Source organism: Schistocerca serialis, chromosome 2 (assembly GCF_023864345.2).
Source record: "Schistocerca serialis cubense isolate TAMUIC-IGC-003099 chromosome 2, iqSchSeri2.2, whole genome shotgun sequence".
Taxonomy (NCBI): Eukaryota; Metazoa; Arthropoda; class Insecta; order Orthoptera; family Acrididae; genus Schistocerca; species Schistocerca serialis.
The window spans coordinates 216,009,512-216,032,085 of record NC_064639.1 but is presented as its reverse complement, the minus strand read 5'-3'; the positions used below and the strand labels follow the sequence as shown (position 1 = coordinate 216,032,085).

The window sequence follows — 22,574 nt, the reverse complement described above, 5'->3', positions numbered from 1 at the left end:
TCTCATTCATGAGTGAGAATTTTGTATACGAATGGGGACATTTTCAGGGCATTAACGCTGAAGTCATACAAATTAGGTAAGAGATTATATTTAGACAGGATTAGGAGTCTTTGAATGTAAGGGGGCGGACTGAATCGGAACTACGTAACAGTTGACGTACTAATTTTCCTCTCTCTTTATGTTTTTTAAAGCGCGTTTTGGAAACAACCCACTTACGGAAAATGGAAAGGCAACGCTGCCAGCCGCATCCTGTGACGCTCTGCCTGTCCACCAGTGCTGGTGCTGAGAAAGCGCCGTGGCTCACCAGAGAACTGCTCGTGACGTCACAGTCACGGTCAATGGACCTGCTGCTTCTGCAGAAAGACGGCTTGTACCCTACTCGAGAGCTTCGGTGTTGCCTGCCGTGATAGTCTAGTGGTTAGGACATTGCGTTGTGGCCGCAAGAACCCAGGTTCGAATCCTGGTCACGGCATTGGGGTGATATTTTTATCAACATTTCTAGACAACTAACAATTTCTCTCACTATGTATCGACAACCCCCGCTTACGTTCCAGTGTACTTTTGTCGGCATCCGTGACTTCCCTGTTATTTTCTGTTGAATAACGGGTAAAAAGTTGGAATGCCTTCCAGAAATTACTGTGCAGCTCGCCACCAGTCTTGGCAACTACAGCAATCTACTACATTGCAATTCAGACATCTAAAATTACTCTATGGATTGAGTTCCCGATCGATTAGGCCTAATTTCTCAGTTTACGATTTATCCCTGTCACCAAAGAAAAGATACCCTACTCACGTTCTAGCTTCAGTGGCAGACAACGAGTTGGTCAACGAATAGAAAATGATATAAAATATATATAATAACGAAATGTCACTTTATGGAGGGCCAAATACAATACTACATACTGTCTATATTGAGACAGATACGATACCTACTTTCATCTGTTCTTGCTCTAAAAATGATCCCTCTGGTTTGGCGTACTATCATCTGAAATACCTTCTGCTCATAACCAGATTATATTCAAATCAGGGTAATCCGTCTGAAATGTTAGTGTTATCATCAAGGTACTGAAATATCACCAGTCTGACTTCGACTGCCGCACTGTGGTGATGTACTGCGTTTACGTCACTACTACTGCTGCTGCTGTTCGAGCGCGGTTGCTGGTGAGTTCAACACCGTAGCGCTTTCACAATTACTAACATCGACTAACTGTAGAAACTCATAACTGCGGAATCTCTCTAAGGAAAGATAACTTGAAGTTTACGTTTGACAATGCCATCGCAGGACATAATTCATTTGAAGTGGAGAGATTCATTGAGGAGAGAGTAAAGTTAACAGGTGATGAAATCATTGGAGTGCACCAGTCGATTTGTAGCAGTGCTGTTTTCCTCAAGTTAAAGAATGCTAAGAAATGTGATCTAATTGTTGTATTTTGTGGATGTAATGTTAGGTTTAAACATTCTGATGGCAATATTGGCGACGGTAAAATAACGCGTGCTGTTTTTGGTGTTGGAACAATAAGAGATTTTGAACTTCCACTGGAAATAATTGCCGAGCACATTAATAGTGTATTAAGGCATCACGGAACTATTACAAGAAACGTCGCCGAAAGTTGGTACACCGATCATAAATTTCAGATTGTCAGTAATCTGCACCGTATCAAAATCGATATGGTCAATACCGTCTTATGTCAATATCTTCGGGTATAAAGTTCTTGAGATATATATGAGGGGCAACAAAGAGCGTGCGCTTGCTGTATTGTGCTGGACGTGTTCTCGCTCAGTACACGCAAAGACTCGTGACGTAGTTACCGCCAGGTGAGGAAGCAGTTCTAAACACTACGCCGCAGCTGCCGCTGGCATAGTGACAGTAGGCTATAGATAAATTCATCGGATTTTCTCTAGTGTTTGAATGTCATGAACACATGATTGCCTTCGTACTGTTTGAAATTATAAAGTGCGGTTTCAGCAGAGATGCTGTGTCGCCTGGATGCTTGCTTGGACCATCTCTGCTTTGCAAGGTGCTGCGCATGTTAATGACGCGATGAGGAGACACAGTAGTCGGCAGTGGTATGTCATGAGTAGTAGTAAGACATAGGCCGAGTGACGACTGGACATTAGAATTGCTACACCATGAAGAGGACGTGCTACATATGCGAAATTTAACCGACAGGAAGAAGATGCAGTGATATGCAAATGATTAGCTTTCCAGAGCATTCACACAAGGTTGGCGCCGGTGTAAGGAGGAGAAATGCGTACCATCACTTTCCGACTTTGATAAAGGTCGGATTGTAGCCTATCGCGATTGCGGTTTATCGTATCGCGACATTGCTGCTCGCGTTGGTCGAGATCCAATGACTGTTAGCAAAATATGGAATCGGTGGGTTCAGGAGGGTAATACGGAACGCCGTGCTGGATCCCAACGGCCTCGTATCACTAGCAGTCGAGATGACAGGCATCTCATCCGCATGGCTGTAACGGATCGTGCAGCCACGTCTCAATCCCTGAGTCAACAGATGGGGACGTTCGCAAGACAACAACCATCTGCACGAACAGTTCGACGACGTTTGCAGCAGCATGGTCTATCAGCTCGGAGACCATGGCTGCGGTTACCCTTGATGCTGCATCACAGACACGAGCGCCTGCGATGGTGTACTCAACGACGAACCTGGGTGCACGAATGGCATAACGTCTTTTTTTCGGATGAATCCAGGTTCTGTTTACAGTATCATGATGGTCGCATCCGTGTTTGGCGACCTCGCGGTGAATGCACATTGGAAGCGTGTATTCGTCATCGCCATACTGGCGTATCACCCGGCGGGATGGTATGCGGTACCATTGGTTACACGTCTCGGCCACCTCTTGTTCGCATTGACGGCACTTTGAACAGTGGACGTTACATTTCAGATGTGTGACGACCCGTGGCTCTACCCTTCGTTCGATCCCTGCGAAACCCTACATTTCAGCAGGATAATGCACGGCCGCATGTTGCAGGTCCTGTACGGGCCTTTCTGGATACAGAAAACGTCTGGTCAATGGTGGCCGAGCAACTGGCTCGTCACAATATGCCAGTCACTACTCTTAATGAACTGTGGTATCGTGTTGAAGCTGCATGGGCAGCTGTATCTGTACACGCCATCCAAGCTCTGTTTGACTGAATGCCCAGGCGTATCAAGGATGTTTTTACGGCCAGAGGTGGTTGTTGTGGGTACTGATTTCTCAGTACCTATGCACCCAAATTGCGTGAAAATGTAATCACATGTCAGTTCTAGTATAAGATATTTGTCCAATGAATACCCGTTTATCATCTGCATTTCTTCTTGGTGTAGCAGTTTTAATGGCCAGTAGTGTGTATTCTGAGGAAGTAGATTATGTTGATGCACTGATTAATTATTTGTGATGAGGAAAGAGTCTGAAGCATTTTTAGAAAAATCTTTTAATATATTTATTTAGATGATGAAAGGCGAAGGATTTAATTTGAGGTAATTTATTTCAGATTTTGTACTTTATTGAGGTACCTTGTAGTTAATCATTATTGGTTGTGACATTTGTATGAGTATATTGAAAGATACACCCATCCGTAATTCCCAATTTGAATTTGTGGCTAAGAGTAACTGTTGAATATTTAATTTCATTTTTACGAGCCGCATTTTTGAAAAGATCTAATTTGATGTTGAAAACTGCTTAGTTTGTCCTCTCAAGAACTGTAATTTTTAGTGTATTAATGTTTATGAGGCAAAGACATATCTTTTCAATACAGAACTTATCTAGTGAGGAAATTAATTATATTTGGTGATATAAATTATCCCTAGTCATTGTCGGCATCCTAAGTCCACGCCAAAATATGAGTTATATGATTCGCCTTTTTTAAAAAGCCAACGCCCTGCAGCAGACACATCTCAGTAGTCAGTTGTAGGTCAGAAATGGTGGCGCACTTTCAAAAAGTAATGTCACTATGTTTCCATTATGCAACAGGTAAGAAAAAATTAAGTAATAAAAAAGGAAACATTGAATTTTTCCAGGGCCAATATATCAGTCCAAAAGTTTAATGATTCATAATGTTGAATTCAGACAGTATTCTTGCCATTACGAATGTTTAAACAGACAGGGAACTAGGTAGGCATCTTCGTATGATTTCTCGCACTCAAATTTTGCAGAATATTCTGGCGATCGAATTCTTATGTTCAAAGGTTACGAATTCCAGTGCTGAAACTTAGAGTGCCAGAAAGCAAACTATTAATCAACAATCGTACTGTTTAAGATAACATTCACAAGTAAGGATTGAGCGTCAAGGAATTTTTTTGTGAAGTCAGCTCAGTGCACTGCTCTTATTGTTTTTCTTTTCTTCTTCTGTGGCGTGTTTCAAAAAGGAAAACTTCCGCGGTCGATTACGTACCAATCAGTCTGTAGTATAAGATGGTAAAGAATGTCAGGTTGGGCCCCACCACACACGACTTATTGAACGTTAGACATTTTTCTGTTTTCACGGCAATATGACCAGCGTGTTTAGTCCAACTGAAGCCCCGCCCAGTATCTTTACTGTTGTCCGAATATTAAATGTGAACGGTACCTTGCTAAAAGCATTCGTGGGTTATGAACAACGTTTTCGTATATAGAGAACCATAAAAGGTTTGGAAGATGACGGTATGAGACAGTTCCTCAAGGATCAGTCAGATAATAGATAACCTCGTACGTTAGTCATCCTTGAACAACATAGCTGTAAGGAAACAAATGATGTATATATGGAAGTACTGTTACGAATTGGAGTACACGAATTACAGGGTCAGGTATATTGCATAAGAGGTTTAGATTAGCAACTTTAGGTACTCTCTTCAGCACTGAGAAGGATTCATATGAACTGTTATTTTGATGTCTGATGTAAACTGTTCCACGATATAAATAATTTAGTTGAAAACGAAGACGGATATGTGGAACACGTATATAGTTTAACTTTTTCAAAAATACGAAAACGTCAATAGGATCATAAGCACAAGTCATATCCAAACAAACGTTTGTAGTCAGGGGTGCCGCTCCCTTTCCGAAAGCCATACTGTGATAATGGCAGATTTGTACTATTTTTCTATCGCCACACACAGCTTCAGAAAGCATTCATAGTCTTTGCTCAATATGATAATAGTGATAGTGGGCGATATACATGTGCTATTGAAGGATCGTTATCGAGATTTGGCAAAGGCACTATAATTTCTGTGGTCCATTCTGCAGGAAATCCGCTTTCTGTCTACATTGTACGAAAAATAGCAACGGCATGTTTTTTTATACCGCCGGGAAGTTGCTTATCATAGGATAATTTATTGGATCGACTCCAGGTGCCTTGTCAGTAGAATACGTGTAATCTCTAATCTTTGCATTACAAACGGTTTATACACGGGTCAGCCAGTATGTTATGATCACTTACCTAACTGCCGGTATGACGATATTGCAGTTCCGAATTACGATGCAGTGTTCCTTCCGACAGGAACGGATACAAGCTTTCATATTTCGTCAACCACGTTGATACAAGCTAAACGATTCGCAATAGACAGTACCAATATTGAGATATAATTTAAGGTATCGATTATGGAAGCGAAGTCGACCGCAACTCTGCTCAGCAGACACTTTCATTCCACACTAACTTGATATTACGTAAATTCCTGTTTCAAGATATGGTTCTAACATCAACACAACAATGCTCACTGTTCGCTGATTCAGTGGATACTGAATGAATGTTCTGATACTGTATTTTCCGATTTCTGTAACAATGTTGTAACCAGATAAACTCATTACCCCATATTTTGCTACTATAAACTGAGTAAAGGATAATAGCATTCACTGGTGATCTCGTCCTCTGCCTAATGTATCACGTATGGAGAAAGGAATCGACAGTGCAACATAAAAATCCTGTTAAACGATGTGTTCGAATACATCGGTCATTCAACTTATGTTGGCCGACAAACGATCATGTTGTACTCATTAAGCATAGTGGATTGCAAACACATCTGGTGAATTAATATAAATAAAACTATTTTTTCGCTAACCACAAGTATGGAAATTTGGTTGTTACACGAACTCTGTCCATTTTCGGAATCAGCACAACAAATGCTTTAAGGTGAGACACTTCACGCAAAATTTTTCAATAATTTTAAATTACCTGAAAATTACATTTATTTTGTTTTACTGAGATGGTGGCAGAAAGAATTGTGGCTGAAATAGGTAACTCAAATACTATTGCCACTACTTTTACGTCCAAACAGATTTAATCTGCAAGTGCCAGTCTCTTTCGTGTTCAAAATAACATAAATGAAAATATTGCTTGTCCCCGGTAACCTTACTTTCCCTGGGAAGGTGGGGAGAGAGATAGACACCTACAGCAGTTACTTATAAGTTGTCATTGGGGAATGTCGTGTGACTTCCCATTTGTGTAGTTTTCTGTGACTGTCTGCCAAAATAAAATAGGCAACTCTGAAACAATATGGCCGACGCTTTGTTATTGTGTGAACTGTGATGTCTGTGAAGAGTGTGAACGACTCTCACCAACAAGCCATACACCTTGAACTAATGTTTCGATTTATTTACTAATAATTGGAACATAGCACAAGTGAACTCAGGGACCAATCTCCTAGAAGGAGCTGTAGCCATTTTAAATACATCGGTGTAATCTATTACCTGCCTTTGTGCCGTCATTTTAATTTATAAGGGCTCAGAGTTTAATAGATTTTTGACATGCAGTGATAGGAAACGCCACAACCTATATAAGTAACACAACTGCTACCGCAGTGAAAAAAATGTTGTAACAAAAAGAAGACAACATGTAAGAGTTTGTGCGCCAGAAAAGATTTTTACACATCCTGGACCGATAAAGTATGCTGCAACTACTGGAAACAGTATATCTAACTTTGTAAAAAATTTTAGCTACGTTACCATACTGTACATCACCCTCTAGCACTCGAATGTACTCTTAACAGGACTAGAGGTAGCCTGAGTGGATCGCTAGACAGAATTCCGTATTCATTAAGCGTAGTGGGAATTCGGTGCTGTCTCTGCTATCCGCTTTTCCGCAAGTTTTAAGTAAAGTTAGCGTCTGCCTGATGTTTGCCTCTGAGGTTTCAAGTTCCCCCGCGTACTCCAGTGCTTAAAACATTCGGAAACGCCAGTCTGCCCGTTTTCTACCGCCGGATGACACACTATCGGGTTTTCAGCATCCTCCGCTAAGCTCAACGTAGATGAGGCTGTCACTGGCTGTGGTGGTTGCGGTGTTTTGGTGTGTGGCTCAGTCCTGCGGAGTGTCTCGCGAAGCCCTAAACTTCATGTGGCTGGAATTCTTGCATTTTATTTTGTAACTTAACTGTGATTAGTTTCGAGACAATCTGTACAAGTCAGTTCTTTAATAGTATTCCGGTAACTCGACTGACAGCAAACGCCTGGAACAGCGATACGATACTCTTCCCACATACTGGAAGAGATTAAGGCCGTCAGCGATTTTAATACTCAAAAACAATGAGAAAAGAGAATATAATTTTAGTGGATTTTTTTTAAAACCTGATGTTAGGAAATAGTATTTCTTGTGTATCAACGTCACTGCGCTGCAAATTCATACACGCGCAAACCATCAGCACGATGTTTGTATACGTAAAATCAAAACGTAGTACAGAGATTGGTCAGTATTGAAACTTTTGGTACAGTATTGCTTGGCAGAGAATTAGCAAACAGTTAGTGGTGTTCCAATTTAGTGAATTACGTTAATTATTTATAACTGTCTGTTATAATTTCTTTCAGAAACACCAATGATTATTAAAATTAACAGTTCCTAACGCCCCTTCCCGGCTTCGCACGGGCAGTACTAAGTATCTGCGACTGGACGACTTGTTTACAACATGCAGTGACATGCACAAAACTTCGTCAATCAGTTTGTCTATTACTGAAAACCACACCAAGATCCTTACAGTAGTCACCGAGATTAGACTTCACATGCAAGCAGAAAAACATGGCGTCGGAGTTTACATTATGTATAGATTCTGACAAACTTCGCGGTTCTCTAGAATTGTGGCAACTTCTCACTTTACTGCTTTTCTCGCCAGATGCCCCCACCTCTGTACTGACTAGTTATAACTGCCATCATTGCCACGAATGTAACTCGAAACGCCAGTCAAAAACGGAACAGATAAAAAAGAATATATGAAACATTTATAATTAATTATTGATAATGAATTATATACACAAACTTTCTATGAGAATTAATCTATTTATTAGTGGAAATCCTATCAAAAACCCCGAGAGTACTTCCTGAGATTAGCACGAACATGCAGGCAAAAACCATGTTTGGGACTTTAATTTATAGTATCAACAGAAGGAAGTGCTTTACTTCCTGTTTTACACTATTTTGTTGAAGATATTGAGAGGGATGTGTGAAGGAATGAGGAAGTTTATGGATTTAATACGAGAAACATTTCTAGACATTAATCGAGTCACCACCATCTTGTCAGTGAGAATTTTTTCTCCTCAATTAAATCCGCTGTATGTGAATTCTGCTAGTGACTACCTCTATTTAAGATATTGTTTGTTTGTGAATGGGTTTCCAGTGTTTGTCATGTGTGTTGTTCCTATGGCTGATTTTACGAAATTATATTTTGTGTCTGTAGTATCTTGAGCAAGTTTTACATGTAATTTGTGTGATCCAGACTCTAATAATTTACCTTTTTATTGTTTAAGTTGTGAACTACTTTCCATTGTGGAGCGTGTGGACTTCAGCAGTCTGTTTCGGTCTGAATAATAGACACCACAAATATAATTGAGGCGTTGACGGCCAACGACCCGTCCAGTGCAGATGCATACCAACCTCGAACTCTTAAGGGAAACGGCGAAATGCCGCGATTAATGAGGGTAATGAGGAAGGATATTACATTAGTAGAAGACTGTTCATTTTTTTACAGAAATTTGGGGTTATATATATCAATATTTAAAAATGGCCATTTACGTCTCCCTCTATCGGTAAGTATTGATATATCGATGGAGAAAATAACGGTGGACCGATTGTACAAATAACGGCTGAATACCGTAAATATACTGCCGGTTATAGAGCTCTATATTTAAGCACTGGTTTATTATTAAATATTCTGTTCATCAACAAGCTAGCAGTCTGCCTATCACTGACAGAAAGTAAAACGATGCACGTTTACGCTTGGCGGTAACTACTATCCTAACAATGGTAACTGCAGGTAAGTGGCACAATAACAGGTGTCTGATGGGTCCGTTGCCGACCCGGGTGGCCAAGCGGTTAAAGGCGCTACAGTCTGGAACCGCGTGACCGCTACGGTCGCAGGTTCGAATCCTGCCTCGGGCATGGATGTGTGTGCTGTCCTCAGGTTAGTTAGGTTTAAGTAGTTCTAAGTTCTAGGGGACTGACGACCACAGAAGTTAAGTCCCACAGTGCTCAGAGCCATTTGAACCATTTTTTGATGGGTCCGTCGTTCAGTTCCGTCAAATATCGGATTTGTCCGTAACACTTCATGTCAGTTTCCCTGTTTTTTCGTTTCCGCCAACGCCAGCGGCCTAGCATTTGTATTGTCAAAAATTCGTGATGTAGCTAAACGTTGCAGTTTCTGTGCGAAACGTCAAGCGCCGACTAAGTCAGAATTTCGTCTCACACGTCTCCGTCCACCGCAACACAGTTTTGTCATTTAGATTTTTGTTCATCATTTTCAGCAACTGTTTTTCATGAAAACCGATGTTAATAAATAGCACACTATAACTGCATTAAAATTGTTTTTAAACTCCACTGTCGTGCTATTTATTCACATAAGAAATCTTGCTAGTCCACTTACTCCACAAATCCCCAGTGCAATCGGACTTCGTATTTTGTGCTTTCACACAGTCAAAGAGAAAGACTGGGCATGTTGAAAACACAAAAAGTAGTAAAACTACTTCAGACTGTGAAAGTAAAATTATGATCGAACACTATTTCAAAAGAACAACTTCAAATATTTACCGAAAATAGTGAAGAAAATATAATACAGAATAAAAATACCGGCAATTGATATTGTAATTTTGATATCGATATATCGCCGGATTAGATATGCTGACTGATATCGACATGTCGAAATTATATATGCAGCTGTACACTCTAGCGTGAGGTATAAATTGAGAATTTGGTCTAACGGGATGTGTACTAGGGTAATGTGTGCCGTTGTGGTGACCACTGTGTGCGGTTGGCGGTCAGCGCAACTGTCTAGTAAGCAGGAGACATGGGTTTGGATCCCAGTCTGGCACAAATTTTTAACTTCTTCTACTGATGTCTTTAAGTCAACACTATGTTGATAAAACCATATTAGGTATTAGCCTGAGTCATTATGAAACACTAAAAACAACTAAAATGCCGACGTTTTGAGCGTCTTTACAGCGATACTCTTCAGGGCGGCTGACTGCTGGATTTTGGTGAAGGTTTATATTGTCTTATCTCGTCTGTCAGGTAGCTGCCGATGTCATATTCTGGGATGGCATTGTACAATTTGAAGCATATTCGTGAATGCGTCGAACCGCTGTTCGAATTCTCCAATGGCATCCCAGACTGAGACGTCGGTAGCTACTTGACAACAGAAGTAAGACAGTTTCGTAGTCTAGGGGTAATCAAAACGTTTTAGATCCTGGCTACGAACCTCGCCACTGGTAAAACTGTGACTAAAAATCATCTGCTATGGCGGGGGAAGAATTCCGGAGTAAGAAGTCACCATCGTACTGCCAACGGCCTTGTCAAAGGGGTCGGGGGTCGGACAGAGGCTCAGGGCACGCTCTTGTCCGTGGGGTGGAAAACTGCCTCTAAAAGGCGGAGGAATCAGCATTGATCAGCGGCATGAAGATGCACAAGATAATTGAAACCACTGCATTAAATACACACATCGTATATCCACAAGACATGTGGCCTGTGAAAAAGTGTCATGATGATTTCTCCATTGGCAAAAGATTACGGACTAGTCACTCATTCGGATCCCATGGGACTGCCAAGGGGGAGATGACCATGAGATAAAAATATAATAACCCATGAGATAAAGATATAATAACCAACGAAAGAATAACGTTCCACGAATCGGGGCGTGGAATGTCAGAATGCGGCAGGGAAGATTGAAAATCTCAAAAGGGAAATACTGAGGCCAAGGCTAGATACAGTCGGGGTGAGTGAAGTGAAATGGAAAGAAGGCGAGTATTTCTGGTCACAGAAAGTGGAATAACGGAATAGGATTAGTCATGAATAGAAAGGTAGGACAAAGACTGAGTTACTGTGAGTTCAGCGATGGGATAGTTCTTATCAGAACCAACACCGACACGCCGACGTCGTAGGTCGAAGATGAATAGACAGAAAAAGTATATGAACGGGTAATTCAGTGCGTAAAGGGAGATGACAATCTGATTGTAACGGGGGATTAGAATGCAGCTGCAGGGAAGGAGCGGAAGAAAGGGCTGAGGAAGAATATTGGCTTGGTACTAGGAGTGAGAGAGGAGATACAGTAAATGAGTTCTGGAATAAATTCCTGCTAGTAATAGCTGGTACTCTGTTCAAGAATCACAAAAGGAAGAAGTATACTTTGAAAAGGTCGGGAGATACGGGAAGGTCTCATTTAGCTTACATCACGGTGAGGCAGAGATATCGAAATCAGGTACTGAACTGGAACTCGTACCAAGGAGCATATACAGAATCAGATCGCAATTTAATAGTGATGAAGAGTAGGCAGAAGGGTAAGAGATTAGTCAGGAAACATTAGTGCAGACCGAGCGAGGTGGTGCAATGGTTAGCGCAGTGGACTCGCATTCGGGAGGACGGTGGTTCAATCCCGCGTCCGGCCATCCTGATTTAGGTATTCCTTGATTTCCCTAAATCACTTCAGGCAAATGCCGAGATGGTTCCTTTGACAGGGGACGACCGACTTCCTTCCCCGTCCTTCCCGAGGCCAATGGTCTAGCTGTTTGGTTTCTTCCCCCAAATCAACCCAACCTAATCAGTGCGCAAAGAAGTGGGATACAGAAATACTAAAGAATGAGAGGATACGCTTGAAATCCTCTGAGGATATAGAGACTGAGATAAGGAGTAGCTCAGTAGGCAGTTCAGTTTAGGAGAAAAGGACATCTCCAGAAAGAGCAATCAAGGAAGCTGGAAAGAAACCGTAGATACAAAGAAGGAAACTGCAAAGAAACCGTGGATAGCAGAAGAAATACTTCAGTTGATCGATAAGACGAGGAATTAAAAAAATGTACAGGGAAATTCACGGACACAGAAATACAAATCACTCAGCTGAGAAAAAAGTAGAAAGTGCAGGGAAATAAAGACGAAATGGCTACATGAAAAATGTGAAGAAATCGAAAAGGGAATTGCTGTCGGCAAGACTGTCTAGGCATATAGCAAAGTGAAAACAATCTTAAGTGATACTGAAAGCAAGGGCTGTAACATTAAGAATGCAATGGAAATCCCACTGCTAGATGCAGAGGAGAGAGCGGATAGGCGGATGACGGACAGAGAAAGGAGGACATAAGAAACAGAGTACCACTGTCAAGAGGGCATTCCTGGCCAAGAGATGTATAGTAATATGAAAAATGGGTCTAAATTTGTGGAAGGAATGTCAGATGTACGTTTGGGGAGTAGCATTGTATGGTAGTGAGACACGACTGTGGGAAAACCCGAAAAGAAGACAATCGAAGCATTTGAAATGTTGTGCTACAGAAAAATATTGAAAATTAGGTGGACTGATAAAGTACGGAATGAGGTTTTCCAGAGAATCGATGAGAAAAGGAATGTTTGGAAAACACTGATAAAAAGAAGAGACAAGATGAAAGGAAATCTCTTAAGACATTATGAAATAACTTCCACGGTACTAGAGGGAGCTGTAGAGAAAGATTGATTGGAATACATCCAGCATATCATTCGGAACGTAGATGAAGCGGTTGGCACAGGAGAGGAATTCGTAGCGGGCTGCATCAAACCAGTCAAATGACTGATGACAAACTCCCTTCCCCCTCCCCCCCCCCCCAAAGAAAAAAAGAAAGAAAGAAAGAAGGAGATGGAGGAGAAGAATGTAGCTATTAGTCGCCTTCACGAGGACTGCTATATGGACAGTGAGAAAATTGGAACAGAAGAGAATCGAAGCACATGAAATGTTATGCTACAGGCGAATGACGTAAATTAGGTGGACTGATAAGGAATGAGGAGGTTCTGCACAGAATAAGAGAGCAAAGAAATATGTGGAAAACGCTGACAAGGAGAGGATGATTGAATATTTAAAACATAAGGTTCATATGGACGCGCATGTTACTTTCATGGTTCTGTTAGTTAAGGTAAGATGGCTTTGTCTTGCGTTCTACTGCAAAGGCCATTTATGAGCCGCAACACATGCTTTTCGGCTTTATACATGTGCTTTCCTTGTGACCAAGGTCAAATCTGCTGCTGCCGTCGAGAGATTTTGTTTCATGTCCAAGGATCAGTATCATTTTGTCATTAATTCTTCGTTGTAGATAGGTCATGGCTCACGTTACTATTCCACTAACTTACTATTACTACGGGAATATGAAATTATGTGGGGTTCCTTTTGTTCTGTTTTTTGAAGGTACTGTATGTGGTAATGTATTACACGTGGAAGCTAGGGGGACATACGTAACCGTGTTGCTAAGTTTGTGTGTGGGCATAATGAATAATTATCAAAGGCTACTTGATATTCTCTTTCATTATTTTTCATCCCGAAGCCACTTACAAATTTATCGCGTTTTCATAGTCTGCATTCGTAGTTGATGGGAGCACAATTCACTGAATACATTCGGCCTTTCGTGGAATCGTTATTCAGCTAAGCTAACATCGGCAGATGTTCATTCATTTCTTATTTCTTTGCGTGCCTATTATAGAAAGTATGTGATAGGTCCGAGCTGCTGAGATCGTCTAGTTGCGTGCTGATCCTCAGTATGTGCAGAGTGCCCACAGCGATTAAATCTCCTTACGAATAGGTGTTGTACTGTTCAGCATGGAGTCTACATTTGCGTTCCACGCATTTTCTCTGTAAGAGAGAAGACACTGTATTTTCAGGCTGTGTTAGCAAGATTGAACCTATCGATCGCAATTTTGCACTACTTAAAGCATGTTTCTCGTGGCACTACAGATACGGGTACACTTCCGAATATCTCACTACCAGAAGTCAGATTGCGTTATTTCCCAGTCACGAATGAAAATTTTGTATACGAAGAGGGATATATTCAAGGAATTAACAATGAGGTCATACCAGTTACGTACGTGATTAAATTTAGACAGGAGTAGGAGGCTTTCAATGTAAGACGGCAGATTGAAGTGACACTAGGTAACGCTGACCATACTAGTCTTTCCCTCGTTTTATTTTATTTTTAACTTGAATTTTGGAAATTCGCCACTCAGGTAAAATAGAAAGGACCGCTGTCAGCCGCATTCTGTGACGCTCTCGCTGTCTCCTGCGAGTCCTGGCCCAGCCCACCAGAGAACTGCTCGTGACGTCACAGCCACGGTCAATGGTCCTGCAGCGTCTGCATAAAGACGGCTTGTATCCTACTCGAGAGCTTCGGTGTTGCCTGCCGTGATAGTCTAGTGGTTAGGACATTGCGTTGTGGCCGCAAGAACCCAGGTTCGAATCCTGGTCACGGCATTGGGGTGATATTTTTATTCAAATTTCTAAGCAACTAGCAATTCCACTCACTGCTTATGGACAACAACAATAGACTGCACCCGGTTATCTTTCAGTGAATTTTTACCGTCGTCAGTGGCTTCCCTTTACTCTCAGAGAAATAACGGGTAAAAAATTGGGACGCCTTCCAAAAATCACAAGGAAGTCCGCCGCCAGTCTCGGCAGCTACAGCAGTCTCCTACACTGCAATTAAAACACCTAAAATTACTCTTTGGATTGAGTTCGCAATCGACTAATTACTGATTTTACAGCTTTTTCCTATCAGCACAGAAACGGTACCCTATCCACGTTCTAGTTGCAGTGGCAAACAACGAGTCTGTCAAAGTTTTAGAAATGAGGCAAAGGGTGTGTAATGAAGAACTGTCTTACTTCCATGGAGAGCCAATCGAAAGACTATGTTGTCATTAATTTAGCTGTTCATGACCCTACTTTCTATCTTGAAGCAGACACGATACAATATTTCATCTTTCTGTTCACTCAGTGGTGGTCATGTTTAACAGATTACGTTAATTATATATAACTGTTTTTTATAATTTGTCAGCAACACCAAACATTATTTAAATTAACAATTATTAACGGCCCTCCCCGGTTTCGCACGGGTAGTACTAAGTATCTACGACTGGAATACTTGTTTGCAATATGCGGTGACACGAAGCGTCCACCTTAGTCTCTCTGTCTGTTAGTGAAAACCACACCACAATCCTTGCAGTAGTTCCTGAGAGTTTACAATATTTGTAGATTCTGACAAGCTGCGCTGTTCTCTATAGCTTGCCGATGGGGCCGTGCGGTTCTAGGCGCTTCAGTCTGGAAACGCGTGACCGCTACGGTCGCAGGTTCGAATCCTGCCTCGGGCATGGATGTGTGTGATGTCCTTAGGTTGGTTAGGTTCAATTAGTTCTAAGTTCTAGGCGACTGATGACCTCAGAAGTTAAGTCGCATAGTGCTCAGAGCCATTTGAACCTTTTTTTTTTTTTGTTCTCTATAGTTGCGGCGGATGTTCACTTTCTTTACCCGCCAAATGCCGCCACTTCTGCAGTTGACTAGCTGGTAGCTCCCATCATTGCCACACGATGTCAGATAAAAATGTGTATATTACACACACATCGGTAATTATTGATTATAAATAAAAAATGGTTCAAATGGCTCTGAGCACTATGGGACTGAACATCTGAGGTCATCAGTCCCCGAGAACTTAGAACTATTTAAACCTAACTAACCTAAGGACATCACACACTCCCATGCCCAAGGCAGGATTCGAACCTGCGACCGTAGCGGTCGCGAGGTTCCGGACTGAAGCGCCTAGAACCGCATGGCCACACCGGCCAGCTGATTATAAATATATATGGGCACTACGACAGTAGTGTGTGGTATAAGTTCAGAATTTGGGTCTAACGAGTCTGTGCCGGTTTGCTCACCGCGGTACCCGGCACGCATAGTGGTCAGCGCAACTACCTAGTAAACAAGAGACCTGGGTTCGCATCCCGGTCTGGCACAAATTTTCAGATTGTTCCATGGATATAAATCAGTGCCTACTTGCAGCTAAAGTGTTCGATTGTATTTTGAATAATCATTTTAGGTATTAGTGAGAGTCATTATGAAACACTAAAAACAACTAAAACTCCGACGCGTTGAGCGTCTTTACAGAAAAAAATGGCTCTGAGCACTATGGGAGTTAACATCGATGGTCATCAGTCCCCTAGAACTTAGAACTACTTAAACCTAACTAACATAAGGACATCACACAACACCCAGTCATCACGAGGCAGAGAAAATACCTGACCCCGCCGGGAATCGAACCCGGGAACCCGGGCGCTGGAAGCGAGAACGCTACCGCACGACCACGAGCTGCGGTCGTCTTTACAGCGATCCTCTTCAGTGCGACTGACTTGTGGATTTTGCTGATGGTCATATACTCTCTCACTTCGGTTATCAAGTCGCTACAGGGGTCACATTCTGGGATACCGTTGTACAGTTCGAAGCAGAGACTGGACTGGGATGCTTCAAGCTGGTATTCCTCCAATCAAACTAAGAATTCTACAAGGGGATACCAGACTGGGACATCGATAGCCACCTGACAACCGAAATACAACAGTGTACAGCGGATACTTGCTTTAGGGGTAACACCTTCGATTAGTAATCAAAAAGTGTTCGATACCGGATTCGGGCCTTTCCACTGCTTAAATTGTAAACAGAAAACACCAGCAATTGCGGCCAAAGACTTCCGGTGAGAAGTAATCCTCATTCTGCCAATGGCGTTCTCAAAGAAGGCGGAAGAGCGGAAAGAGGATCAGGGTATTCTGTTGTCCTTTGGATGGGAAACTGCTCCTAAAAGACGGACGAGTCAATATTAATCCACGGCATGAGGATGCAGAAGGCAATGGAAGCCACAGCATTAAACACACATACGTGTATCCACAGGATATGTGGCTTGTAATTGAAAAAGTGTCATGATGGTCCCCACATTGGCAAAAGATTGCGGAAGTTCTACTGAATGAGGAAATACACTTGAAATTCACTGAGACTATAGATACCGCGATAAGGAATGACTCAGTAGGCAGTTCAGTTGAAGATGAGTGGACAACTCTAAACAAGGCAATCAGAGAAGTTGGAAAGACACAGCGAATATAAAGTAGATAACTACGAAGAAACCATGGATAACAGTAGAAATATTTCAGTTAATAGATGGAAGAAGAAAGTGCAAAATCGTTCAGGGAAATTCAGGAATACAGAAATACAAGTCACTTAGGAAATAAATACACTCCTGGAAATTGAAATAAGAACACCGTGAATTCATTGTCCCAGGAAGGGGAAACTTTATTGACACATTCCTGGGGTCAGATACATCACATGATCACACTGACAGAACCACAGGCACATAGACACAGGCAACAGAGCATGCACAATGTCGGCACTAGTACAGTGTATATCCACCTTTCGCGGCAATGCAGGCTGCTATTCTCCCATGGAGACGATCGTAGAGATGCTGGATGTAGTCCTGTGGAACGGCTTGCCATGCCATTTCCACCTGGCGCCTCAGTTGGACCAGCGTTCGTGCTGGACGTGCAGACCGCGTGAGACGACGCTTCATCCAGTGCCAAACATGCTCAATGGGGGACAGATCCGGAGATCTTGCTGGCCAGGGTAGTTGACTTACACCTTCTAGAGCACGTTGTGTGGCACGGGATACATGCGGACGTGCGTTGTCCTGTTGGAACAGCAAGTTCCCTTGCCGGTCTAGGAATGGTAGAACGATGGGTTCGATGACGGTTTGGATGTACCGTGCACTATTCAGTGTCCCCTCGACGATCACCAGTGGTGCACGGCCAGTGTAGGAGATCGCTCCCCACACCATGATGCCGGGTGTTGGCCCTGTGTGCCTCGGTCGTATGCAGTCCTGATTGTGGCGCTCACCTGCACGGCGCCAAACACGCATACGACCATCATTGGCACCAAGGCAGAAGCGACTCTCATCGCTGAAGACGACACGTCTCCATTCGTCCCTCCATTCACGCCTGTCGCGACACCACTGGAGGCGGGCTGCACGCTGTTGGGGCGTGAGCGGAAGACGGCCTAACGGTGTGCGGGACCGTAGCCCAGCTTCATGGAGACGGTTGCGAATGGTCCTCGCCGATACCCCAGGAGCAACAGTGTCCCTAATTTGCTGGGAAGTGGCGGTGCGGTCCCCTACGGCACTGCGTAGGATCCTACGGTCTTGGCGTGCATCCGTGCGTCGCTGCGGTCCGGTCCCAGGTCGACGGGCACGTGCACCTTCCGCCGACCACTGGCGACAACATCGATGTACTGTGGAGACCTCACGCCCCACGTGTTGAGCAATTCGGCGGTACGTCCACCCGGCCTCCCGCATGCCCACTATACGCCCTCGCTCAAAGTCCGTCAACTGCGCATACGGTTCACGTCCACGCTGTCGCGGCATGCTACCAGTGTTAAAGACTGCGATGGAGCTCCGTATGCCACGGCAAACTGGCTGACACTGACGGCGGCGGTGCACAAATGCTGCGCAGCTAGCGCCATTCTACGGCCAACACCGCGGTTCCTGGTGTGTCCGCTGTGCCGTGCGTGTGATCATTGCTTGTACAGCCGTCTCGCAGTGTCCGGAGCAAGTATGGTGGGTCTGACACACCGGTGTCAATGTGTTCTTTTTTCCATTTCCAGGAGTGTAGAAAGCGCAGGGAAACTAAGGCGAAATAGCTACATGAAAAATGTCAATCAGTCGAAAAAAATGATTGTCGGAATGACTGTCACAGCGTATAGCAAAATGAAAATAATCTTAGGTGAACCTAAAGGCAAGGGCGGTTACATTAAGAACCAATGGAAATTCGGCTGTTAAATGGAGAGGTGAGGATGGTGGAAAGAGTGCACCGAAGGCCTCTGTAGGGTGGAGGGCTTGTCTGGGGGGCGTGATGAACAAAGAAACAGAAGACTGCATATAAGAGACAGGGGATGCACTATTACAACCGGAATTCAAAAGAATTTTGTAAGACCTAAAATCAAATAAGAGAGAAGAGATGGATAACATTTCATCGAAATTTATAAAATCCTTGGGAAAAGTGGCAACAAAACGATTATTCACGTAGGTGTGTGGGATGTATGAGAGTGGCTATATACCATCAGACTTTGGGGAAAGGGTGTCAACGGCACTAGAAAGTCAGTTCCGAATTTGTGGTTCATAATCAAAGCAAGACTAAAGAAAAATCGAGACACTTCGATAGGATTTGTCGGCCTGGACGAAGTGTTCGACAATGAGAAGTGGTGCAAGATGTTAGAAATTCTGAGAAAAATAGGGGTAAGCTACTGGGAAAAACGGGTAATATACAATATGTACAAGAACTATGAGGGAACAGTAAGAGCGGGCCGGCCGCTGTGCCCGAGCGGTTATAGGCGCTTTAGTCCGGAACCGCGCTGCTACTGCGGTCGCAGGTTCGAATCCTGCCTCTGGCATGGATGTGTATGATGTCCTTTGGTTAGTTAGATTTAAGTAGTTCTAAGTCTAGGAGACTGATGACATCAGATGTTAAGGCCCATAGTGCTTAGAGCCACTTGAACCAGTGAGCGCGGAAAACAACGAACAAAGTGCTCGGATTAAAAAGGGTGTAGGAAAGGGATGTAGTCTTTAACCACACTGTTCAGTCTATACATCAAAGGATATCAGTGTTAAGATTCACTAAAGGCGTTGTCATCCTCATTGAAAGTGAGGAAGAGTTACAGGAATAGAATGAACAGTCTAATGATCACAGAATATAGATTTAGGGTATACTGAGGAAAGACGAAAGTAATGAGAAGCATCAGAAACGGAGAAAAAATGGCTCTGAGCACTATGGGACTTAACTTCTGAGGTCATCAGTCCCCTAGAACTTAGAACTACTTAAACCTAACTAACCTAAGGACATCACACACACCCATGCCCGAGGCAGGATTCGAACCTGCGACCGCAGCGGTCGCGCGGCTCCAGACTGTAGCGCCTAGAACCGCTCGGTCACTCCGGTCGGCTAGAAAATGAAAAGCGAGAAACTTAACATCGGAGCTGGTGGTCACGAAGTAGATGTAAATGTCGTGTGAGTAGTCCCTCCACTTGGGCGACTTGTGCGTCGATGGGGATGAAATGATGATGATTAGGGCAACACAACACCCAGTCCCTGAGCGGAGAAAATCTCCGATCCAGCCGGGAATCTAACCCGGGCCCTTAGGATTGACATTCTGTCGCGCTGACCACTCAGCTACCAGGGGCGGACACGAAACAGATGGTTACGGAATTCTGCTGCCTAGGTAGCAAAATAACCCGTGATGGACGGAGCTTGTGAGACATAAAAAGCAGACTAGCACTTTCAAAAAGAACATTACTAGTATCACACAGGTCTTAATCTGAGGAAAAATTTCTGACAACGTGCGTTTGGAGCACAGCATTATTTGACCGCAAGACGTGGACAGTGGGAAAATTGGAACAGAAGACAGTCGATGCATTTGAGATGGGGTGCTACAGAAGAATGTTAAAAATTATGTGGACTGCTAAGGTAAGGAATGAGGAAGGTCTCCAGAGAATCGGCGAGGAAAGTAATGTTCGGGAAACACTGACAAGAAGGGGGGCGGGATGATAGGAAATCTGTTAATCGCGTACTTCTCATCATGTGGACGATCCCTGCAACTATCATGGCTCTATTAGTTAAGATGAGATGTCTTTGTCTTGCATTTTACTTCAAAGGCCATTTCTGAGCTACTGCACATGATTTTCCGCTGTCTACATGTGCTTCCCTTGAGACCAAGGTTAAATCTGCTGTTCCACTCGAGAGCCATTGTTCCACGTTCAAGGCTCAATATCGGTATGTCAACTAAGTACATAGGTCATGCCTCTCGTTACTATTCCACTTATTTACTATTCTTACAGGAATATGAGATTTTGTGGTGTGCCTTTTGTTCTGGTTTTTGAAGACACGTGGTACTCTATTACAGGTGGTCCCTAGGGAGGTGTATGTGTTCGCTTAATGAATAATAATCAAAGGCTGCTTCATATTCGCCGTAATTAGTTTTCATCCCGAAGCCACCTATAAGTTTATCACGTTTTAGTAGTCAAATTGCATGTGATCTCTCTTTATTTATCGGAATTCGCAGTTGATGCGAGAGCAACTCCCTCAATACGTGTGCCCTAGTGGAATCGTTATTCAGATAAGCTGGCATCAGCAAACGATACGTTTACTGAGTATTTCTTTTCGCGCATTTTACAGCAAGTACGCGGTAGGTCTGAGCTACCGAGAACGATATGCGTGCCCATTGTGATTAAAACTTGTTGCGAATAGGTGTTGTACTAAACAGTGTTGTACTAAACAGTGTTGTACTAAACAGTGTTGTACTAAACAATGTTGTACTGTTTACACCTCCACTGCATGCATTTTCTCTGTAAGAGATGATGCACCATATTTTGAAGCTGTATTAGCATGTTCGGACCTCTTGGTCGTAATTTGGCATTACTTAAAATATTGTTCTCGTTCCCCTTATATTCCTCGTGGCGCTATGAATGTTGTCCCCACTTCGGAACATCTATCTAACAGAAGACAGATTGGGTTATTTCTGACTCCTGAGTAAAAATTTTTTACATGAAGGAATATATTTACAGGGCATTAACACTGAGCTCATACCAGTTACATACGTTATTAAATTTAGACAGGAGTAGGGGGCTTTCAATGTAAGAGGGCGGATTGAAGGAGCACGAAGTAGCGTTTGCTTTACTAGCCTTCCTTTCACTTTATTTCATTTTTCTAAAGTGAATTTTGGACATTTGGCACTAAGGGAAAATAGAAAGACAACACCGTCACCCGTATTCCGTGACGCTCTCGCTCTTTCCTACGAGTGCTGGTCCGGAGAAAGCGCCGCGGCTCACCAGAGAACTGCTCGTGACGTCATAGCCACGGTCATTGGTTCTGCGGAGTCTGCAGAAAAACGGCTTATACCCAACTCGAGTACTTTGATGCTCCTGCCGTGATAGTCTAGTGGTTAGGACATTGCGTTGTGGCCGCAATAACCCAGGTTCGAATCCTGGTCACGGCATTGGGGTAATATTTTTATCTAAATTTCTAAGTAACAAACAACCCCTCTCACTGGTTATCGACAGCAGAAATACACTTCGCGCGGTTATCTTTCAGTGAATGTTTACCGTCATCAGTGGCTTCCCTTTACTTTCTGTCGAATAACGGCTAAAAGGTTGGAACGCTTTCTTAAAATCACTGTGAAGCTTATCACCACTCTTGGCAACTACAGCAATCTACTGCATTGCAATTCAAGCACTTAAACTCTTGTTGTCATTATTTTAGCTATACGTGTCCGTACTTTCTATCTTGAGACAGAAGCGATACCATGTTTCACTTCTTTCTGTTTTAAAAGCGATCCCTC

The 22,574-nt window shown here is 43.1% G+C and overlaps 3 non-coding genes across 3 annotated transcripts; all 3 read left to right on the top strand.

Moving 5' to 3' along the window:
* Nucleotides 1-400: 400 nt before the first annotated feature.
* On the top strand, nucleotides 401-472 carry Trnah-gug (transfer RNA histidin (anticodon GUG)). The gene has a single exon. It is a non-coding gene; the product is annotated as a tRNA-His (tRNA).
* Nucleotides 473-14,564: 14,092 nt separating this feature from the next.
* Nucleotides 14,565-14,636, top strand: Trnah-gug (transfer RNA histidin (anticodon GUG)). Its single transcript has one exon. It is a non-coding gene; the product is annotated as a tRNA-His (tRNA).
* Nucleotides 14,637-22,160: 7,524 nt separating this feature from the next.
* On the top strand, nucleotides 22,161-22,232 carry Trnah-gug (transfer RNA histidin (anticodon GUG)). The gene has a single exon. It is a non-coding gene; the product is annotated as a tRNA-His (tRNA).
* Nucleotides 22,233-22,574: the final 342 nt, after the last annotated feature.